Source organism: Anolis sagrei, chromosome 4 (assembly GCF_037176765.1).
Source record: "Anolis sagrei isolate rAnoSag1 chromosome 4, rAnoSag1.mat, whole genome shotgun sequence".
In the NCBI taxonomy this organism is placed as follows: Eukaryota; Metazoa; Chordata; class Lepidosauria; order Squamata; family Dactyloidae; genus Anolis; species Anolis sagrei.
The window spans coordinates 46001779-46024425 of NC_090024.1; the positions used below are offsets into that span (position 1 = coordinate 46001779).

Sequence of the window (22647 nt, forward strand, 5' to 3'; positions counted from 1 at the left end):
GAATAAATTAAATAGTAACTATGTTGGACTTCCGGTTGGTGGCTGCAAGATGACGGACGTGCTTTGAGACTCTCCAGAAAGAGAGCTCAGGCAACCAGGTATTGGAAGGTCAGGGGGATCATCACCCCTCCCCTGCTGATGGTCGGAGGTCGCAGGGGCTATTTCTAAGTGATGCCAGCCGACGGCGTCTGAGAGGTGCCCCCCTCAAGGGGACACCCGGAGATGCCCGGCAATCGGGCATACTTGAAGGACTCCATTCCTCGGTAGAAGGCTACTGCCCTCAACTCCGCATTGGCTGCCAACACACCGAAAAGTGAAGAAACTTAAAGGAAAACCAAATACAAATACAAAGCGAACAGCTCTTCCGGGACCACGAGTCAGCAAAAAATAAAGAGACACTCACCAGCTGAGGCAAGTCAGGATGCACAGTGAAGAAATAATGGGAGTCCTGTATATGAAAACCCGATCCAAATAAACAAAGAACCGGACCGGACCGGTGGGAAGCGTGGAAGGCGTACGAAACAGTATGAAAAGGTGAGAAGGAGAGAAGGAGAAAAGGAAAGGTAAAGGAAGTGGGGAAAGGGAAACTAAACACTCAAATAAAACAGCAGCAGCCGGGTAGAGCAGGATTGCTCCCTCCCTCAAAGGGACAGCAAAACCAAGAGACCCTCCAAGCCCAGAGACCAGCTCTTAAAGGGGCTGGTCGATGGAAGATTGGAGGTCAAGGTATAGCGGGCTGCTGACAAGATATTAAATTTAAGACTTTGAAATTCAAGAGGCACAGCCCGAAGGTACTGTGGAAAACAAAACCCTTTATCCCCACACCACCATCGTCTCAGAAGCTTACTGACCTTGAAGATGCGCTGGCTGGGAGTAAAAGATAAGGGAGGCATAAACATTCTTATCTTCAGGGAGGCCTTGAAGAGACTTGCGGCCCCAGCAATCAATCAGCAGGCAGGACGGGCACACCCTTTCCTCCCCAAGCGCTTAAGGAAGAGAGCGCAATCACTACGCGAGAGATTACGCGAGACTTCCCGGCTGGATGAAATCTCGTTAACATCTCGCGGGAACAGGAGAATTTATACTCGCGCGAGAACATAAACAGAAGTCTCGACCCTACGAGAGTTACTGGGAAGCAGAACAGAACAGGAAGTGGACTCTAACTATCGGGAAGCCCAGGAAAAGGCAAAAGGTAAAAGAAATAGAAGGGCCATAAGAAGATAAAAGAAACACAGCGAGGGAAAGTAAAAGAAAGAAAAAGGGGAACCTGAAAGAGACAACGGAAAGAAGCAAGAAGAAAAGGTAAGGGAAACAATTTTCAGGGGGAAATAAAATAAGACAAAGCAAGATAAAATTATAACTTGGCCTAACTCTCTCTCTATATATAATTATATATATTTTTTGACCAAAACATAACCAGAAATCTATATTAATATTAATTAATACAACAGTACAATAATAAACTGAAGATAATTAATCAAGAAAATTAGGGGGAAAAAAAGGATGACGACACAAAGCACTAAAGGGAAGAACCCACAACAATTCAAAGGACAAAACAGAAGAGACTCTCTGTGCAAACAGGATCCACACACTGAAGGTAATATAAAGAAAGACCCCCCGACAGAAGAATCAATGTTAAGTAACATACTGGCAGAGATCAAGAAATTATCAGAGAAACACGATAAACAGCACAAAGAGTTACAAAATGAAATTCAAAACATGAAAAAAGAGCTGAAGGAAGAAATTGGTAAATTGCAAGAAGATGTGGATAAAGTCAAGAAGGAAAATCAAAAAATACTTAAAACTCAAGGAAAGATGGAAGGCAGAATGAACAAACTGGAAACAGTAACCCAAAAGATTAATGAACAAACCGAAAGACTGGAATATAGAGAAGCCGAATATCAACTAAGAATTCGCAACCTGCAAGAAGTTAAAGATGAAAACATAAAACAGACTATGATTGAATTATTGGCAGAATTGTTGGACGTATCCATAGAAGTAATCGGGCAGGATGTGGATAGGGTGTGTAGGGTACCTACGGGATACGCCAGAAAACATAAAACACCACAAGATGTTGTAATAAGCTTCTGCAGAAAGAGTACTAGGTATGAGATCCTAAAAGAAAATGCAAAAAAATCAGTCTTTTACAAGGAGCAAAAAGTAACCATAATGAAGGAAATCCCACAACAAATCCTGGCAAGAAGAAGGAAATTCTCTTTTCTCACAAAAGAACTGACCAGGAAAAAGATAAAATTCAGATGGGAAAAATCGGACGGTTTGACGGTCACTCTAAATGACAAGAGATACTGGTTGAATACAGAGGAAAGCGCCAAGGCCTTTTATAATAACCATATTAAGGACAGAGCAACAGAATCCACACAAAAGAAGGACCAGGACAATGGGAAAAAAGGAAACCAGAATGAGGAAAACACAAAATCAAAAATAGGAGAAGAATCGGAAGAAGAGGAGGGAATGGAAGTGAAAGGCCTAGGTAAATGGGCAAGAGATCAACATGAAGAGGAAAACGAAAGAGACATTAAAAGACTAAGAGAGTTTTCTCCTGAGAACTATCAATTAGTGGTCCCACAGGAGATGTTGCAGTGGGAGATGCCCGAAAACAACAATGAGTAGGGAAGGTGTCAAAATATACTCTAACAACATCAATGGATTGAACTGCCCGAGGAAGAGGAGGAGATTTTTCAAATACCTACAACAAAGAAAATATGACCTAATAACTCTACAAGAGACTCACATATGTGATAGACATGTAAGACATCTAAACCAAGACAAATTAGGAAAATTTTTCCAGGCATCCTATAGTCAGAAAAAAAGGGGTGTGGCCATCTATGCAAAGGATTGGCTAAACCCCAAACAAATGTTTAAAGACACTCAAGGAAGATACATAGGCATCTTAATTGAAATAAAAGGCAAAAAAAACCCTATTGTGCAACATTTATTGCCCTAATGGACCAAAAATAAAATTTATAACGGAATTGGCAAAGGTGATAAACAAGGTAGACTATGAAGATCTAATCCTTATTGGAGATTTCAACGGTGTGGTAGACGGCACCTTAGACAAGTCAGGTAGGAAGCAAAAGAAAGTTAAAATTAAAACCAAAAATAAAACCGGGCTACTACCAAAAAAATTCCTTTCCCAATTAGAAAAATTGCGAATAAAAGATGTATGGAGGCACCACAATAGTGAAACAAAAGATTATACATTCTATTCGGGCAGGCACGATTCGTGGTCGCGGATAGATATGGCCTGGGCCACGAATTCCTTAAATATAATGATAAAAAAGGTAGAGATTTTACCAAGGATTTTCTCTGACCACTGCGCCCTAGAGGTATCCATTAAAGGGAAAGATTCCTGATATCGATGGAGACTGAATGAAAATTTACTGAGAAAAGAAGAGGACATAGAAAAGAATAAAAAGTTACTAATAGAGTATCTAGACATAAATAAGGGGGAAGAAACATCAAAAAGCATCCAGTGGGAAGCAATGAAGGTTGTTATGAGAGGGTATTTTATACAGCAAGAGGCCAATAGGAAAAAAGTTAAAAAAAAGGAACTAGAAGAAATAATGGAAAGACTAAACAAAAACGAAGGTCAACTAAAGGAAAAGCCAAAAGATAAAAATCTAATTTATACATCCAAAATCCTTAAAAAACAATTGGAATTATTACAAACTGAGAACATAGAGAGGCAAATGAAACTTGCAAAACTATTTTCAAAATGCCAATAAGATTGGAAACTGGTTAGCCAACAAAATTAAGAAACGTAAACAAAAGCAAGTAATTACAAAAATTAAAACGAATGGGAAAATATATACAGAAAGACAGGACATAGCAAATCAATTTCAAATATTTTATCAAGACCTTTACAGGAAAAGGAATGTCCCTTTAGATAACATCTCACAGTATCTAAATGAATTAAAAATACCAAAATTAACAGAACAACAAAGAGAACTCCTAAATGGTAAAATTACCCCCTTCGAAATTGATGAAGCCATTCAGAAACTAAAGTCCAATAAATCACCCGGGCCAGATGGATACACCGCTTTATTCTATAAAGTATTCAAAAATGAATTAGGCCAACTGCTAAAAGACATCCTAAATAATATCCTAGAAAATAAATCGATGCCAAAATCCTGGGAAAAAACCAACATAGTACTAATCCATAAGGAAGGAACAGACCCGGAAGAAGTAAAAAATTACAGGCCTATATCGTTACTAAATACGGATTACAAAATATTTGCAATAATAATGGCGGAAAGATTAAAAAAATTCTTAAAAAATTGGATCTCCTTAGATCAGGCAGGATTCTTACCAAATAGACAGATCAGGGATAATATCAGAATAATCATTGACACAATTGAATATTATGAGAGACATAACGAAAAACAAGTAGCACTGATGTTCATTGACGCCGAAAAGGCCTTTGACAGGATCAATTGGGACTATTTAAAACTTCTAATAAGGGAACTAGATATGGGGTTTCATTTTCAAAATGCGGTGGAGACCATATATACTAATCAGGAAGCCACTCTCATAATCAACGGAGAAGAAGAAAAAGAAGCTATTAAGTTATCACAAGGAACACGACAAGGATGCCCCTGTCTCCTTTACTATTTATTTTTGTAATGGAGACCCTGATCAGAACAATAAATGAAGACCAAACACTAAAGGGATTGAAAATTCAAAATTACAATTTCAAACTGAGGGTCTATGCAGACGACGTAGTCTGCATAATAGAAGATCCAATAAATAACATAGATATTTGGCTCAAAAAAATAGAAAATTTTGGAGGATTGGCAGGTTTCAAATTAAATAAACAAAAAACAAAATTATTGGTAAAAAATTTGGACTCAAAAGCAAAATCCATACTACATGAAATTTCGGGGATACAAATTGAAAAGAAAGTAAAATATCTAGGGGTGAATATAACAAAAAGTAATATAAATTTAGTAAAAAATAATTATGAACTATTATGGAAAAAAATAAAAAATGATCTTAATAGATGGAAGTATAAAAACTTTTCATTATTAGGGCCTATTGCTATAATTAAAATGACAATATTACCTCAACTTCTGGAGGAATGAATTGGCTGACCTACAAACAACTACTAAAGAAAAATGAGGGTGGAGAATTAAGGTTAAAATCTTTAGATGAACTAAAACAGATCAATAGGAAGATATCATGGCTAAACTACCATCAAATATACCAAGAGTATAAAGAAGATAGTAAATATGGCTTCAGTCTAGATCAAGGAGTATGGGAAATAGTAATGGAAAAGAAAAGGAAATTAATAAAAATTATTTATCAACAATTACTTACATGGTCCACGGAAGAAGAACAAATTAAAAACTGTCAGGTGAAATGGGCTAAAGACATAGGACATAGCATACTAACAAAGCAGTGGGAAAAGATTTGGACAACAAAAATAAAATATTCAGAAGCCAGCGACTTACGAGAGAATTGGTTTAAAATGTTTTATCGATGGTACTTTACACCAGAAAAAATACCAAAATTTAATAAAAGTGGCTCAGATTTGTGCTGGAAATGTGGCAAGGAAAAAGGAACCTTTTTCCACCAATGGTGGACTTGTAAATTAGTCAAGAAATTCTGGAGGGAGGTGCATAAGGCAATGCAAAAAATTATAAAAGTCAATTTCCCCCAAACACCAGAAACATATCTATTAGGAATAACAAACATAAAATTAAACGAAAATCAAGAGAAAATAATCTTTCTACTCAGTACAGCTGCGAGAATTTTACTTGCAAAAGTTTGGAAGTCCAAAGACGTCCCGACTATAGAAGAGTGGTATATCAAAACTTTAGATATTATCCAAATGGATAGTCTCTCCCAGAAATTAAAAGGAATAAACAAACATACAAACTGGTCAGGTTTTAAAGACTTTATTACACTCAAGGATCTCCCTGTACAAATTAACTTGTCTTACATATGAAGAAAGAAAACACAGAGGACAACGCTGACACCGAAGCACAAGAAACAGCAGAAAATAAAGATTCCTGGAAGACTGACGGGAAGCAATCCTCCTCCTTTCTCCCCCCCCCCCGTTTTTCCCTCCCTTCCCCAACCTCCAATACCCTCCTCACCCTTCATCCCTCAACCCCTCCCAATACCCTTCCCTCCACACTACCCCCCCCCCACCGTCACCCTATTTCTCCACTACCCCTGATGTATGTATACAGTATGAAAAACCCCAATAAAGAAATTTTTTTAAAAAATAGTAACTATGTTACCTGTAACTCATTCTTTCCAAAATTTCCATGTACACAACTATATTTCATGTTCTTCAACATATGTAATACTCTAAATCGCACTGTATCTTCCTAAGTAAGAGTAACAGTTTGTCGATTGTTGTCCAGTTCTAAAAAAAATATCTGTTATTACTACTAGTGCAGAGAATGTCGAATAGTAAGCAATCTAGATGGACTATAGTTCGAGTCAACAGAATGGCTTCAGAGTATGGAATAATAAAACAGTTTTTATTATTATATAAAATAATAATAAAATAATAAACCATTCAAATTCATATGAATGGTTCATATTTCAAAGAAGCAAAGGAGAAGTATAGGATATCCATTACTTTGTTATTTGTGAATAATCTTCTCATTCTCATTTTGCCAGGAATTGCTGAAGAGTGAATACAATTGTCACCTTCAACCCTCCTTTATCTTTCTTTTTTGTGTTATATCTTCTTGCAATGTCAAACTATGGCTAGGGTTATGCCTACTGTTACCTTTGTAGGTAATACATGATGACACAGCAACTGGTTGTCATCTTGTCCCACATTTATCATATCCATATATCACCATCATGTTTACTGATTGAATTACTAATTCACATGCAAAATTGTATATCATATTGGATCAAGGGGGAATAGATGTACACACATGTATGCACACTAATTCTGTTAAAGAGTTTCTCTCACTCGATGCCACATTTCCTTTTCCAAATACCACCTGAAGGTTTTTGCAGTCATGTCATGAAATGAAAACCCCAATTACCCTCTTATTTGGGCCCAATCAAAGAGCCAGTTTCATGACGGGAAAGTGCCATTTCTCATCTAGGCTGCCTTGTAAAGAGATCGACTGCATACATTATCCATGACTGTCATCAACTCTCAGTGAATAAACCTCATTAGTGACTTCCAGAATGTAAAGTGAATTTCCATGAGTATTTGTTGCTTGCGACTTTGTGCTCACTCCGAAGAATCTTGATGTTTGTGGAGACAGCTGATTGCTCAAATTCATTGTAGCTGTATTTGCCAAAATACATCAGCAGCAATGCAATAACACTGCAGGTGATTTTACTGTAAACTATAAATCTGTCATTTAGCTGCATCAGTAAAGCCATCCACAAATAAAAGAAAGAGAAAACATTTGTGATATTGCTGTACAGATTCCAATGGCAGCTTTGTTGTCCTGGAAGCAACCTTATCTGCCCCTTTGTCTAATAAACTTTACAGTTTGTTGCATTCAGCATGTAAATGAAAGCTTAGCTCCACCACACCTTTTGGAATAGAAGTACATTCCTATAATCAGCTCTTCCACAGCAGCTTTTTCACTTTTGTCTATGGAAGCTCAAGGCACAGATGAGTATGTGTGCCTACATACACATATATTTTCTTTGCGCAGTTGGCAGAAGAATATTTCTATCACCTAGTAGATTTGAACATTTTATATGCTCTATTTTTAAGAATAAAAATGAATAAATAATGTCTGGACTTCAATGAAACCCATGACATGTTGGAATATGTGATAAGAATTGTGTTGCTGCTTGCTATACAGTGGGGCTGTGTAAACAGTTTGGCTGAATTTTGAATCACAAAATAGATCAAGTGGATTAAGACCGATTTATATGTGCTCCAGATTGGAATGGGATGACTTTATTGGTTCCTAGAGTAGAATGGGCAGTATCTAAAGCACTTTGGCCAACCTGGAGGTCTGGGTGTCAAAAATAAGTGGGCAAAACCCAAACAGTATGTCTCTGGCCCCATGCACACATCTGTATAAAATCCACATTGAACTAGATTATGTTGCAGTGTGGACTCAGATAGCCCAATTCAAATCAGATATTATGGATCATCTGCCTTGATATTCTGGGTTATATGGTTGTGTGGAAGGGCCCTCGCATATGACCATATAAAAAAGATTCCAAGGTGTTGTGATGCAAAGGAGCTAGGCTTTGCTTACTTAAGGCTCTAGAGCAGACCTTTGTTTTTGACCAAGGACTAATTTGACCAGGGACCACTTTGACCAGGGACCACTTTGACCAAGGACCACTCTCCAACATTACTACCAAAAGGGTTATGAATCAGTGTTTGGTCAACTTTAGATTCGGTTTGGTTATTTGGGGTGCTGATTTGGAAAATTGCATTGGATAGACTACATCAGCTCTTGTTTCTGATACAGAACATACGCCATCGAGTAGTCGCCCACAGAAAATCATATTTAATAATCTAGAGCCACAAACCTTATTTTAGGTCTCATGGCTCACCAGTGGGCCAAGGCCCACAGATTGAGAACTACTGCTGTAGAGAAAGGACGTCACCAGCACTATCCAACCACAGTGGTAAGAAACATAATGTGAGAGACTAAGGCTTTATGACTACTGCTGTGACGGGCAGTACCAGGTTTCTGATTGTCACCCGAGAACTGCAGCACCAAACACCAGTATAATAGTGCTTTTTTGAAAAACATCTTTATTATGGAATATTTCACTTTGATCGAACGTCAATTAGATGAGAAACCTCAGACACTGGGGTGTGATGGTCATTTGGGGAGTCCCAATTTGTTTTTCACCTCACCCATTAATACTACCATTTGATGGTTTCCTGACTACACCCCTGTAATTCTAACAGGTATGCTTTCCTAAGGTACCTGAGGTGTCAAACGCCACCTCAAGTAAAAGTGACTTAATGTAGAGAAAATTGGGTTTTTTTTCTGTTTGCTCAGCATTAATTTGACATCTGGAAAGATCTGGACCTTAAGCTTCTGCACAATGAGCTAAGATTAAATTAATTCTGAACCCCTAGTTTTGCCCTTTTCAAACCTGTTTAAGTTTGAGGCTCCTTCTACACTGCCATATAAAATCCAGATTATCTGCTTTAGAAGTGGATTATATGGCAGTGTAGACTGGGATTTCAGTTCAGAGAGAATAATATGGATTATCTGATGTAATAATCTGAATTATATAGCAGTGTAGAAGGGGCCTGAGTTTCTTACACAATGATACAATGTTGAGAGCTGGCAGGTGTAGGCATAAATACATGCTCACAATTGCTTCTTTTGGGATTTTTCATATATAAATAGGTATAAAATCACATGGAATTCCTTGAAAAATATTTTAATACAGGAAATCAAGAAAACAGCACAGCACACTGTTTATAGGTAATGGCAATAACTTTTAAATGGGTTTACCTCTGGGTATTTTTATCCTATCTATCTTTTTGTATCATATTTGCAATCTGCAGAAAAGGAAGAATATAAATAAAACGATAAATGACACTCATTTCTTCTGGGAGGAAAAGCAGGATATAATGAAATAAATCAAATGAAATTTCCATAGTCCAGATCTATTTCTATCCTCTTTACAATACATTTGATAACATATTTGATATGGGAAATTAGAAGCCAAGCCTGGAATGCTGTGCATATCTCATTGAGGGCAAACACCATTGATCTTAGTGAGACTTCCAAGTACATCTAAAATTAACTACTTAAAATGTATCTACTACTGCAAATTTAGCAAGACAGTCATTTCTATAAACTGACTGACACTTTCTCTACAATTTTATCAGAGCATGGCATGCCAGGATTTCACTTCTCTCCCTCCCTTTTTATACTTTCATTTTTTTATTGCATGATCCTTGTTTGTAAATGTAAAAAGACAGGAGGCGAGTTCACAGATGTGGGTGACCTGGAGACTAAAAGTCTGAGGTCACTTCAAAATTGTAAAGGTATTATTCTCACATGCACTTATTTCTTGCAGAGTGTGAAAAACAGCAACTCTTCAACCTGAGGTAGTGTGAAAAAGCTTCCCAAAAACGATGTGCAGACATATGTAGAAAGCCACTTATACAAGTCACAAGCGTGGGTTCTGTCCCTGATTTTATGAGCACTGAAAAGAAAAAAAAGTGGTATTTTGAGAAAGACAGGGAAGAATCCAAAATGTATGTACAATCAACAAAGCCTCTCACAGTGAGGCTCCTTTTCAAAAACATTACATGCCCTCAGCCATCCGCTTTCTTTCTCATTCTTGTCTAACTCAGTGTTTCTCAACTTTCCTAATGCCACAACCCCTTAATACAGCTCCTCATGTTGTGGTGAACCCCAACCATAAAATTATTTTCGTTGCGACTTTATAATTGTAATTTTGCTACTGTTTTGAATCGTAATATAAATATCAGATATGCAAGATGCATTTTCATTCACTGGACCAAATTTGGCCCTAATTTGAATACTGCTGTAGTTGTTGGGGGGGGGGTGATTTTGTCATTTGGGAGTTGTAGTTGCTGGGATTTATAGTTAACCTACAATTAAAGAGCATTCTGAACTCCACTGTAGACTCAAACAGATATGGACCAAACTTGGCACAAATACTCAATATGCCCTAATGTGCACAGTTTGGGGGAAATAGACATTTGGGAGTTGTAGTTTCTGGAATTTTATATTTCACCTACAGTCAAAGAGCATTCTGAATCCCACCAAGAATAGAATTGGATCAAACTTCCCACACAGAAACCCCATGCCTTGAAGGGACTCACTGGCATGAGCCTCCCTCAGGCCTTGCATGCCCTCCCTCACCAGCACATGCGCAGAACACTGCTATGCACCAAGCATGCTTGCTTGGAGTCAGAAACAGCCATGATCTTGGCTGTTGCTTTCTCCCACCCTGGACAGTCCACAGATATATAAACCTCACTCGCCTCATTTCTAACAGACCTCACAACCTCTGAGGATGCCTGCCATAGATGCAGGTGAAATGTCAGGAGAGAATGCTTCTAGAACATGGCCATACAGACTGAATATCCTATTCTCATTGTATGTTGAAGTAATTCCATTTTGAGATTTTGGTTCCACAAATGGATTTTAAAAATTCAAGGGAAGTTTGAAAGTTTTCCATTTGATTTCCCTGCATAATTTATAGCATTGTTATCACATTTTTCAGAGACCCAGTGTGGTGTTGTTTGAGCATTGGACTATGATTCCAGAGACCAAGATTCGAATTCGTGCTCATCCATAGAAACACATCTTGGGCAGGTCACACTCTCCCAACCTTAGAGGAAGCAAAAGGCACCCCACCCCCAGGAATAAAAAAAAAAGGGTTCATCTTAGGATCACCATTAGTTGAAAATAATTTGAAGGTATGCAACAATAACAACAATATGACATTTCCACTAAAGTTGTAGCTTTCTCTGATGCATTCATCCAGAGCTTGGAAAAATTATATTTTTGCACTCCAGCTCCCACAATTCCTTAAACAGTATGGAGGATTTTGGCAAATGTCACCCCCCCCCCAATTTTTTTTTCTCAAGCTCTGCAGTGAAAGTGGTAACTGATACTCTATGCAGATCTTTGCCAGAGGAGCAAAAGGCTAACTGGAAAGATTCCCTTATCAAGTTCATCTATGCTGCTGCAACTGCATATGCAGCAGCATATTTTGTGAGATTGCTACAATTGCCAACACACATTAAATATGAACTCTTCTAGCCACAGCAGTTTCATCAAGGAGCCACAGAGGCAATGTAGACAGATGAACAAAAACAGATGAGAGAAGCTTATGAGCTGGCATCACAATGTCCTTGAACATCTGCTTTCCAGGCAAAGTGCTTTGTCATTGTGTCCTTAGTGAGGTTCTGGTCCCAGGTGATATGTACTGGCCAGGAATCCTTCAAACTGGGTAGAACCTGGCAAAATTTTAATTTATTAGGAAGATTTGTGAATATCTACCATGGTTTTAGAGAACTGGATGTTCCTATTTGTAAAATGCAGGATGGAATACGTTACAAGCAGCATAACTCATTTGCTCCATATAATTTATTGCATACAGCTTTTGGCATCAGGATCCTCAAAGGAAAACCAGAATGCAACCCTGAAACTGGATGCAAGCTGAAGCATGTTAAGACAAATATTTTAACACTGCTTCTTACTTTTGACTCAAATCATGCTAATGATAAACAAAAGGATTTGTGACATTTTTATTTTATTTATTTTAAACATTTATATCCCGTCCTTCTTGACCTCCAAGGAGGGACTCAGAATGACTTCCAAGCAGGCAACAATTCAATGCCAAACATAATAAAACACATAATAAATACATCCATATACATTGAAATAGTTAAAAATATACATTAGAACCAATTTGCCAGATTAAAATCGCCAGATTAAAATCATTGTCCAAATCAGTCCAAGTGAGGTCCAATAAAATCTTGTCTTCCCCAGTAAAACAAACTATTCTGTGATTCTGTGAACGCTTGATCCCATAACGCTTGATCCCATAAGTTTCTTCTGGAAAGTCAGAAGGGAGGGGGCAGATCTAACCTCACTAGGGAGGGAGTTCCACAGTTGAGGGGCCACCATGGAGAAGGCCCTGTCACTCATCCCCACCAAACGTGACTGCAATGGCAGTGGGACCAAGAGCAGGGCCTCCCTGGATGATCTTAAGGTCCTAAAAGGTTTGTAGAGGGAGATATGTTTGGACAGGTAAACTGGGCCGGAACTGTTTAGGGCTTTATAGGTTAACACCAGCACTTTGAATCGAGCCTTCAAGTGTGAGAAGGGAGCTTCCTGGGAGTTGCTTCCCTTTTTTGCTTATAGATGCTCCTGGCTCAACAGTGGAGTCAGTGCTTTTGGGGACAATGCTTTGGTGACAGTTTTATGAACACGGATGATGTCAGCTGCTTCCCTTCAAACTTCCCTGTTCCCTCTGATTCCTTGTTGTTGTTGTTGTTGTTGTTGTTGTTGTTGCTGTTGTTGTGTGTCTTCAAGCCATTTCTTCCTTAAGGCAACCCTAAGGGAAATTCTATCATGGGATTCTTCTGAGGCTGAGATAATATGACTTGCCCAAGATCACCCAGTGAGTTTCCATGCCTAAGCAGAGACATGAACCCTGGTCTCCCAGATTTCCAACAATCAAACCATGCAGCAGCACTTTTCTAGTAATGGCCCAGGGCAGAATACTTTCCCCCTGAACCCAGTGGTTAATACCAATTACAGTAGATTTACTGAAATAATGAAATTTACACAAGTGACTTACCATGTTTCCATTAATGCAGTGGGCCATGTTTCCATTAATACAGTAAAACTGTATTATATTTTAACAATATTTTAAGATTAATATGAAGGCAATACAGAGTGTATAGTATAGTATAGTATAGTATATTATGAGGTAACCTGGAGATCTCAGTGTAGGATCAGGCAGAGGATAACATGGTACATGTTACAATGGCTGTGAAGGTGGAAGAAGGAAGCCACCATTGTCATGTTAACCATGCCACTGGTTGGGACCTCAGTCTGTGAAGACTGTGTTGATCAGCTGTGCACCAACCTCAACACATTAAAAAAAAACCCTCTCACACAGGCATCTTCCAAGACAGTAAGTAAGTATGAGATATAGTATTAGCCAGGACTATTTTTAATAGCAGCTACCAAGCAACCAGAAACTACATTTATCTGGCACCTAACAATCCCCATGGGTGCAGGTTAACTGAGAGTCTACTGGATATACTTTTCCATCTCTCTCTTGTTCCATCACTCTGGGTTCAAAAGCAACGGCCTTGCATACAAAACAATTCTTTGCTTTTTAAAAGTTGCTTATGCTGCTTCTTAAAATATGTTTACAAAACTTTAATAATAAGGGGAATGATCTGATAAAAAAACCCCAACAACAACCTTATTAACATCACCGTCTCTTTAAACAATAGAATATTATTTTTATGATGAGGAAATGTTCAGTAGAGTGACCAGAACTAGTAAAAGTTATTTTTAGGGGGCTACAAGGCCCATGGTTGTTCTGGGTTGAAAATGTTGGTGTTGTAGTCCAAAGAAATAATTTTCCAAGCTCTGAGAGAAATACAAATAATTGTAATTGAGCAAGATGCATGTGGAGAATTCTATACTGCCCATACATAGAAAAATGTGAAGGAAGTGATAAACCAAATAAATATTTTTATTTGGACCTCACAACCTCTGAGGATGCCTGCCATAGATGTGGGCAAAACATCAGGAGAGAATGCTTCTGGAACATGGCCATACAACCTGAAAAACTTACAACCCAGTGATTCCGGCCATGAAAGCCTTTGACAATGTAATATTTTATTTTATTAATACTAAGACATCTATTATTTGAAAGTGGGCAAAGAGGTGGTGAAACAGTAGCTTTTTGCATCCATCTTTTGATGGGCAGTTGTGTGCTTGAGTCTTCACAAAAGAAAAAACTCTGACTGGAGCCCTTTTTTCCTGTCTGGTCAGTTGGCAACCCCTGTGACAAGTAGTCTTGCAGTTACATTATTTTATTGTTTAGCCATGTGCTGGTCTATGTCAACACAGATTGTCAAAGTCATAGAATTTTATTGGACAATGTGAAAACTCATTTGCACATTTTATTGCCGTCCATCATTGCCTCCATTCACAGTCCAGAGGCCTTCCATTGTTGTGAATAACAACTGGGAACAATTTCTGGCTATGGTCAATATAGAGGTTGCATTCTTCCACCGACAGGTGTTCTTTGCTAATTGCTTCCATTAGTTCCTCTTTATTGCAAGGCTTCATCAGCCGATGAATGTAGTGCTTCAACAAATACCAAACTAGATCTATCAGCTACAGTATGTGGCATAGTAATCAGCGTTCTCTCGTCAAGCACCTCCCTAGTAAAATCCCCAAGTCAAATGCATAGCATTTACTGCACAGCAAAATATGCATTTTATACAAAGCAATATTTCAGTCTGAAAAAATGTATTGGTACACAATTGAGGAAGATGCATGAAACAAAACCCCTAGGAGCTGACAATGTGAGAATGTGCAGAGAGGATAAAGTTTCGTTCCAGTTAAGAGAAGAACCACCTTACTATGTGTAAAAGAAAGAGATATAAACAGATAGGGGACATCTATAAGCCGTATAAATCTTTACCAATTCCTACTATGCTAATAGGTACCTTATGAAACTATTAGTGCCCTGGGAGCCTCGTTGCAAATAGTGTTGGCTGCTCCTTATAAACTCTTCTGTTTATGCAAGTGGGAAACCTGTATCCAGATGTTGTTTCCCCACAACTTCTGTCATCTCTGGCCATTGGCCATGTTGATATGAGTTGATGAGAGCTGGAGTGTAACAAACTCTGAAGAGTCAAAGTGTAAGCTATATTCATGGACAGAAACAATGGATCTTGATCAAACTAATCAATGGGCTTTGATCGAGCTCAAATTAGTCATGACTAAATCCCATTGGTGTTAATAGAATAGTTACTGTCAGGATCATAGGTCCTGCCATGCTTCTGTATATGCTTTGTTATACTGGATAATGGAATTTACTCCACAGCTGGTGATGCTGGGGAAAGGGATGGCTTATCATTCATGGCTTGGGATATTGAGCAGATGTGTGTGGAGGAAAGTGAGCAGTGAAGTGCTAAGGTCATTCTTCTGAGAAACCTGGTATGAAGGGGAAGCCCTGGGAAGACAGATTTTTTTTTGGTTGTTGACAAAATGGGATGAAAGCCTACAAACTGCTTTGCACTAGAGATAGACTGTGCAATTTAAAGGCTTTTCACTCCCTGCAATGCTAGAAATTTGGGGAACAGGAGGAAAATTTCATTTGGGAGGCAGACTTTGTTTTTGAAGGGGCATTTTGTCCTCCCCATAACTACACCTTTGAGTTGACTGCAGTAAAAATGATGAGTGCCTGTTTCTGTCTTTTGTGAAAGCATCTGAAATTGTATTGAAATTGATACTTGTGTGAATCTTGAAAATTAATAATATGCTTTGCAACACTTCTCTTTCAGTAACACTCTTGTAGAAGCAAGCATAATAATCTTGCTTCCTTTATACCTAAAGCCAGGGCTGCCTGTATTCTTGATACTGAAATGACTGAAAGTCAGCCGATCTCCTTGATTTGGCGCATGCCAAGCAATACTCTGTGCATGTGCTGGGGCGAGGTCGGCTGTGTTGCTTTCACTTACTGCCTCCTGTGCGACCACCTGCCAGAACGAGCCCTGCTTATCCAAATGCCGGCTGGTATAACTGGAGCATGAGGGGCATGACTCCTCCCTGTGAAGGTGGGGTGTGTTGGCATGAAAGGACAACAGATCCTCTCCTGCTCCAATGTGGCTGGCACCCAGAATCAAAGCAGGAGGCATTTAGGCCAAGGAGTTTCAGCCAAGCCAAGTTTCGGGAACTTATTGTTCCTTCATTTGGATGACATGGTTGTGTGTATGGCAGGGAGGAAATCTTTTCAGAATAAAACTCTTAGCAATGACATTAAGGAATTATGCAGGGCTTGGTACCATGAGTGATCAATGCTGTTTTAATCTCTCTCTCTCCCCCCCCCCCCCCGAGTTCATTTTAACAGTGTGATTTTAGGATAGATTTAGAGCCAAAATCAGCAAAGCCTGCAATACAGCCAAACACTACATTTCTATATTGAGATTCAGATATATTCAGACAGCCATTTTGAAATTCTGCATGCTTTTGACAAATCTGCTTGAGTCTCGTGTCAAACAAACTGACACAATGCATCATTGAAACATTTTAATTATCAGAGTAAGACCTCTCCCACATGAATAAATAAACAACAACAAATTGAATAGTCTTAGGAGCACAACTGTGCAAAATTGAATTTACTGCATACATTTGTTATCCAAGCTATATGTATATATGAATACAATATGATTTTCTGAGTTGTAAGAATGGACTTTGACGTTTTGAAGATCGACCAACTACGATAAATATTCATTTCTCAAGCAATTTTAGATAAACTGTTCTGAAGTCATTTTGGGATGCAAAAGCAGTTTCTATTTTTAAGTGAACAACTAACTTCTTCATCTAACATGGGATAGATTTAAATTGCAGATTCAAGCTTTTGTGCCTCATAATTAGGTTTTATCAACATTGTTTTATATGCTACTGGTGATGTGACACTTATGAAAATTCTACCATTTTCTTTGTTGTTGTCCTCTCCAGCCTGCATATGTGAGGCACCTCCACAGTGGTAAGCTTTCCCTACTCAAGGAGGACCTCATATAATTAACGATCCTGAGAAACCTGAATCATAGGGCTTTCCAGAATGTAGCTCTCAATATTTTATTTTTGGATTTACTTCAAATCATGGGAGTTGTAGTTTTACAAAGTCTTTACCCTTCTCTGCCAAAGAGTGCTGGTGCCTCACCAAACTACAAATCCCAGGATTCCATGACATTTGAGCCATGGCAGTTAAAGAGGTGTCAAATTGCATTAATTCAGTATTCATATTTGGTTATACTCTCCCCTCCTTCCACCACTCCCAATATATTGTATCGATATTAGGAAGTATTGCTAGTCATGCAAGCTGCTGTAGCAATACCAAAAGCTACCCCAATATTGCATCTTTGCAGAGTAAGTGTTAGTTGTTGCCATCCTTTGATAGTGTCCATGGCCCCAATACTCTGACAGGTCAGACACCATTAATCATTGCCTTAAATACTCTAAAAGAAAATTCCTGACTTGATGCTCAAAGCTGCACCTGTCATCTGGACTTGACTTCCATTCAGATTCCACAACACAGCATTGCTCTAGGGCATTGTGGGACATTAAAAGAAAAACATACCACCATCAGGTGCTTTCTGGAGGATTGCTGCAACCTGATTGTTGTTTTCATTGGGAAAGAGGGATCTGCTAGAGAGCAGAGTGCCTGGCATCCCTCAGACCTGCAATTAGTCTTGATCCTAGGAAGATATTCTATTTTTGTGATGCCCACTAACAACCTCCAACATTAAACATGCATGAATGCCATATCTCTCCTCATTTAATACTGACAGCATTTCTTTTTAGAAAAGAGCCAATATGGTAGAGTGGGTTAAGTATTGTATAAGGATTTGCAGGACAAGGCTAGTGGTATTGGGGGGGGGGGGGGGGGGGAGGGGAGCAGAACCAACCAAATACTAGCCCTGTTACCTTTTACGTCATAATCCTCAGAATTCCTTAATTAGAATCACAATCCTGGATTATCTTTTTTTTTTTTTTGGCAGAACTATGTGATGTAATTCTTTTTATTAACCCCATTGAATTCAATAGTATTTGTGGGGAGTTGGCACTGTGGGGAGTCTTTTTGACTGCAGTGAAAAGTAGACGTAGGGTTGCACTGCTCGTGAATTAATAATTTCCAACTGTTTTCTTTAGGTTACCTCTGAACATGAAACTAGGGAGCTCCAAAAATATGTCCATCAGGAGATGCAGAAATACATGGCGAGACATCTGTGAAGTTGGTATTTTTTTCTTGAGCTTATATTAATGGTGAGCAGCTTTCAACCAGTTTTCTAATCACTCATATAATCAGCAATACTTTGACAGAGACTCTGAAGACACCCTGCTTATTTAGACCGATAAAACAAGACAGCTGCCCATATGCTCTAGGGTCCTCAATATAACTAAAGAAAATTATAGCCTAACTCTAGCTGTTTAAGATAATTTTTTTCACAAATCTCCTTAGACATAGAAGTCTAGCTATCCTATACTGTATTCTAACATTTTCAAAGAAAAAGAAGACTAAGCAATTCTAACCTACCAGGCAATGGGCTGAGAGGCCATTCGTGCTTGCTCCTGCTGTTAGGCAGAGTGAAGTGATTGCTCAGTGGTACATGTTGGGGGGCAAGCAACAACAGATGTGTGTTTCCACTGGAGAAGAGAGTTCAGGGTGTCCCATCAACCATGCCCATTTGGCAGTGATGTTGCCCCTCATCCAGTCGATTACTGATGGCAGGCACTGGTCTGTGATGGAAAGGAAGAGACCAGTTTGACAGAACTTCATGAAAACGGGCAGTCAGGGATAATTGTTCCATGGACCTGGCCATTTCGTTATTCCAGAAATTGTCTGGACTTTGACAGAATTACCTGTCTAGGTAACACAAAGCTTCCCATGAGTGATCATGAATTAATTGATATGGATAAGCCTTCTGAAACAAATAATCTTTACAGGTCCCCCACCAACGCAACTCCCTTAAATTGGATTCCAGTGAGTTCTTGAATTTATTTTTTTAAATTGCTTTTAATAATAATTATTTAATGCAACTGTTTATTTTAATTTACTGTACAATGTTTAGTATTGTCTTTTGTCTAAATTTTTATAGTTTTTTGTTTTGTTTACACAGGCATTGAATGTTTGCCTGTTACCATGTTAGAACCGTCGCCATGGGGAGATAAAGTTTTATATTTATTTATTTATTATTATAAAATAGATATTATTGTTGTGGCAATAACACCACAATTGTGAATACAAAGCATGTGTTAACATGGAGAGATGTATAGCTCTAGTTTACAAATCTGTAAGTGCAATGCAGATGCCAGGGAAGATCTAAATTACTACCTGGTCACTTGGGGTTCTAAAATCTGGTGATAAATGCAGGAGAAAATCATATTATGAGTGCTATTCAGGAATGTGAGAATTCCATGTTTAAATATGTATTCCACCGAGATGCTTATGCCAACATTTCAAGTTACTGTCTTGCAGAGTCCCTTACCTCATGAGGTTGCTGTGAGGTAAAAGGGCTGCTCTGGGTATTTTGGAGGACAAGTGGACTGTAACAATAAGACATCCAAATTGCAAATGTATGTCATACTTGGGAAAGGGGGGTGAAGCTGAAAGAAATCACTCTGCCTCAAAGATTGTCTTGGCAACACCTTGAATGCCTTCTGGAGTTTTAAAAAATGACCATATGTCAGGTAGAAAGTGGTTTAGTTCAGTGGAGTCCATGGCATGAAGGACTTTAAAGGTGAAAAGCAACACCTGAGACAATATATGTTAAGTCAAAACACAGCTGTCTCTCATCGGCTTACCAGGAACCAGGCATCTTCCTTCAAGGTTGCTCATTAAACCATATTTCTCTATCACTGAATCACAGTATTTAGTTTCTGGAAATATGATTCTTTCCTCAGAAACTGCTAATTGTTTGTAGATTCCACTCAACTGTCTAACATTAGATGTCTGTTTGTTCAGGGGGTATATTTATATTCAACAAAAATTTCATAGTTTTATATAGCCTTTCATATAGCTTTTCTGATGTCAGGAACATGCCCGTGGGGGAAAAAAAAAAACAACTTGATGAGATGTACAAGATTTATGTATGAGCATATTGTCATAAGGAGCCTTCATCATCTGAAGTACCTGATGATCGTAGTTATATTTGCATGAACCTGGATGATTGTGTGAGTAACTGAATGCTGCTTCTGAGAGAAAACATCTGTTGTGAATCTTATTTCCCAGAATATTGCTGAAACTAAAGCAGAAGATGAAGAAAACCAGGATGTTAACCTAACAGAGTGGCTGTACTGAGCATTGGGTTAGGATACCAGCAGACTAGGCTTTGAACTCCTGTTGGTCATGGAAACTCACTGGGTAACCTTGGACAAGTCTAACCCTCTTAGACTCTGAACAAAGAAGACCTTAGGGTTGCCATCAGTCAGAAATGGCCTGAAGCTGTGCAACAATAGCAGCAAAATCTCAAGACCACACTCTGAAAGAAGAGGTGGGGAGATGTTTATTTTCTAATTTATAATGAATTAGATGCTCTGAAGTCCAGGACCACCAGGGGGTGGTTTTCCATTTAAATATAAGTCCACTTGGCCTAGACATTTGGCATGGGGTGGGGGTAAACTAAAGCAGGCAAATAAAGGGGGAGTATGTTTAAATGGGAAATTGCACCCCTCAAAGGGTTCTGGGAATGTATTGTCTTCCAACCTCCCAAATAATGAGAATGCACAACATTTATTTGGGTTAATTTTAGGGCAACTTTATTAATTAGTTATCTATATAACATTTAACTGACATAACTTGTGTGTGTATAGAACTTGGTGTAACTAAGTCGAGATAGCGTCCTTATCCGACCTACCCCTCAACTATTTGGGCGGAACACCTGGATCCCCTGGCAACATGACCTGGGCAACCACTAAGGTAAATATGTGGAGAGATTTTCCTCCAGGTTATTGAGGCTCAACTCTCCCTATTCCAAGGCCTTTAAATCTTGCCTCACCCCAAGCTGGTAACATAGCAGGAGAGTGTCTTTAGTTGTTGGCCTTCACCCCGTAAGGGGGGGGGTGCCTTGGGTGTCCACCAACTTTGAGCTTTTCTGGACTATTTATTGCTAGGACCTATTTAAAAACCACACCATCCCAGCTAGCCCCTAAGAACAGTATAGGGTAGGTAAAAAAACCATCCTAGAACATAGGAAGGAAAAATTCCTACCTGGTCCCAATTGGCAACCAATGATTAAACTGTTAATGGGTGGGCGTGGTAATTGATGACTGGAAGTGACTGGGAAGGAGAGGCTGGCTCAGGCCATGTGCTAGCCCCACCTCTTCTTCCAGACGGTTCCAACCACCTCTTCCTTTGGGGGAGGAGGCAAATTGCTCTCCCCCCCCAGCTTTGCAGGGGTGGTAAAGGTCCTTCTTGTCATTTGGAGAGATATTGGAGGAGATGCATTCCACCAGTGTCTGGAAGAGAGCAAAAATTGTCCCTAGTTCCCGAGAAGCTACCCTGCCCTGTGCTAAGTCATGCGACTTTAAACACAGGAAAGTCCCATGTGGAATTATATTGACACCGAAAGCTGGATTAAAATATAGAATAGTGTTTGGTAAGTAAAAGAAAGGGTTAAAAATAACTCCCACCATCAAACTGGTGGAGATTTCTTTCCACAGTTTCTGTACAAATTGGCCTGTACCTGAGCTGTGCCTTTTTGAGACTCTTAGCTATCTATATAGAGACAGTAGGCAATGGAGTTAACTATAAAGAGACATCTGTCACTGTTTTTGCAAATATCTGTTTCTCTGAGTTTCTTTAATAAGAATGTGTTTTATATTGCTGTGTTTATACGTATCCTTTTCCATTGTAGGGTCTCCTATGGATTTTTATTACACCAGATAGCGTCAGCATTATGCGTTATGGAGATGGACAGAACCGCTGGAAGAAATTGGAGGCACCTTGACAAACTTCTTTTTCTTGTCATAACTGTGAGGTTTGGCCTCTGTTCTAGCTAGAGCCTGGGACTAGTGGTAGGCAACATAACTTTGCATCTAGTGACATATTGTGCTAGGGATGGCAGATGTAAATGGTTTCAAGGTTGAATAAATATGTCTGACCTAGAAATCAACACCCCACAATAACCCTTCATGAAAAAAACTCACAGTGCAGGTTTGAGGGATTATTCTTTGGAAAGGAATTATTCACTTTTAATGTTTTTATCATACTGAAATAATCACCAAGAACTTCTCACCCATCTCGTAATGTCAACATTCACGTACTTTATTTATCATGTCAGAAGTAAATTGGGAGTACAGTTATAATGTATTTAAAAACAAAAACAAAGTTTAAAAACTTGGAATTATGCTAAATGTCCTTTTACCAGAAGTTGGCCACTTGGAGGGCCTCTGGTGTTGCTGT

General features: G+C 38.8%; 1 long non-coding RNA gene across 2 annotated transcripts in view; it reads left to right on the top strand.

Moving 5' to 3' along the window:
* The window catches only part of LOC132772824 (uncharacterized), a 73656-nt gene extending 53014 nt beyond the window's left edge, over positions 1 to 20642 (top strand). Inside the window, exons 3-4 of one of the 2 annotated variants that reach the window (XR_010909727.1) lie at positions 18396 to 18509; positions 20476 to 20642. This is a non-coding gene — a long non-coding RNA (uncharacterized lncRNA). Of the gene's footprint in view, positions 1 to 18395; positions 18510 to 19190; positions 19228 to 20475 lie in introns of those variants that run through there. The other variant, XR_010909728.1, reaches the window with a different exon arrangement.
* The last annotated feature ends 2005 nt before the right edge of the window (positions 20643 to 22647 follow it).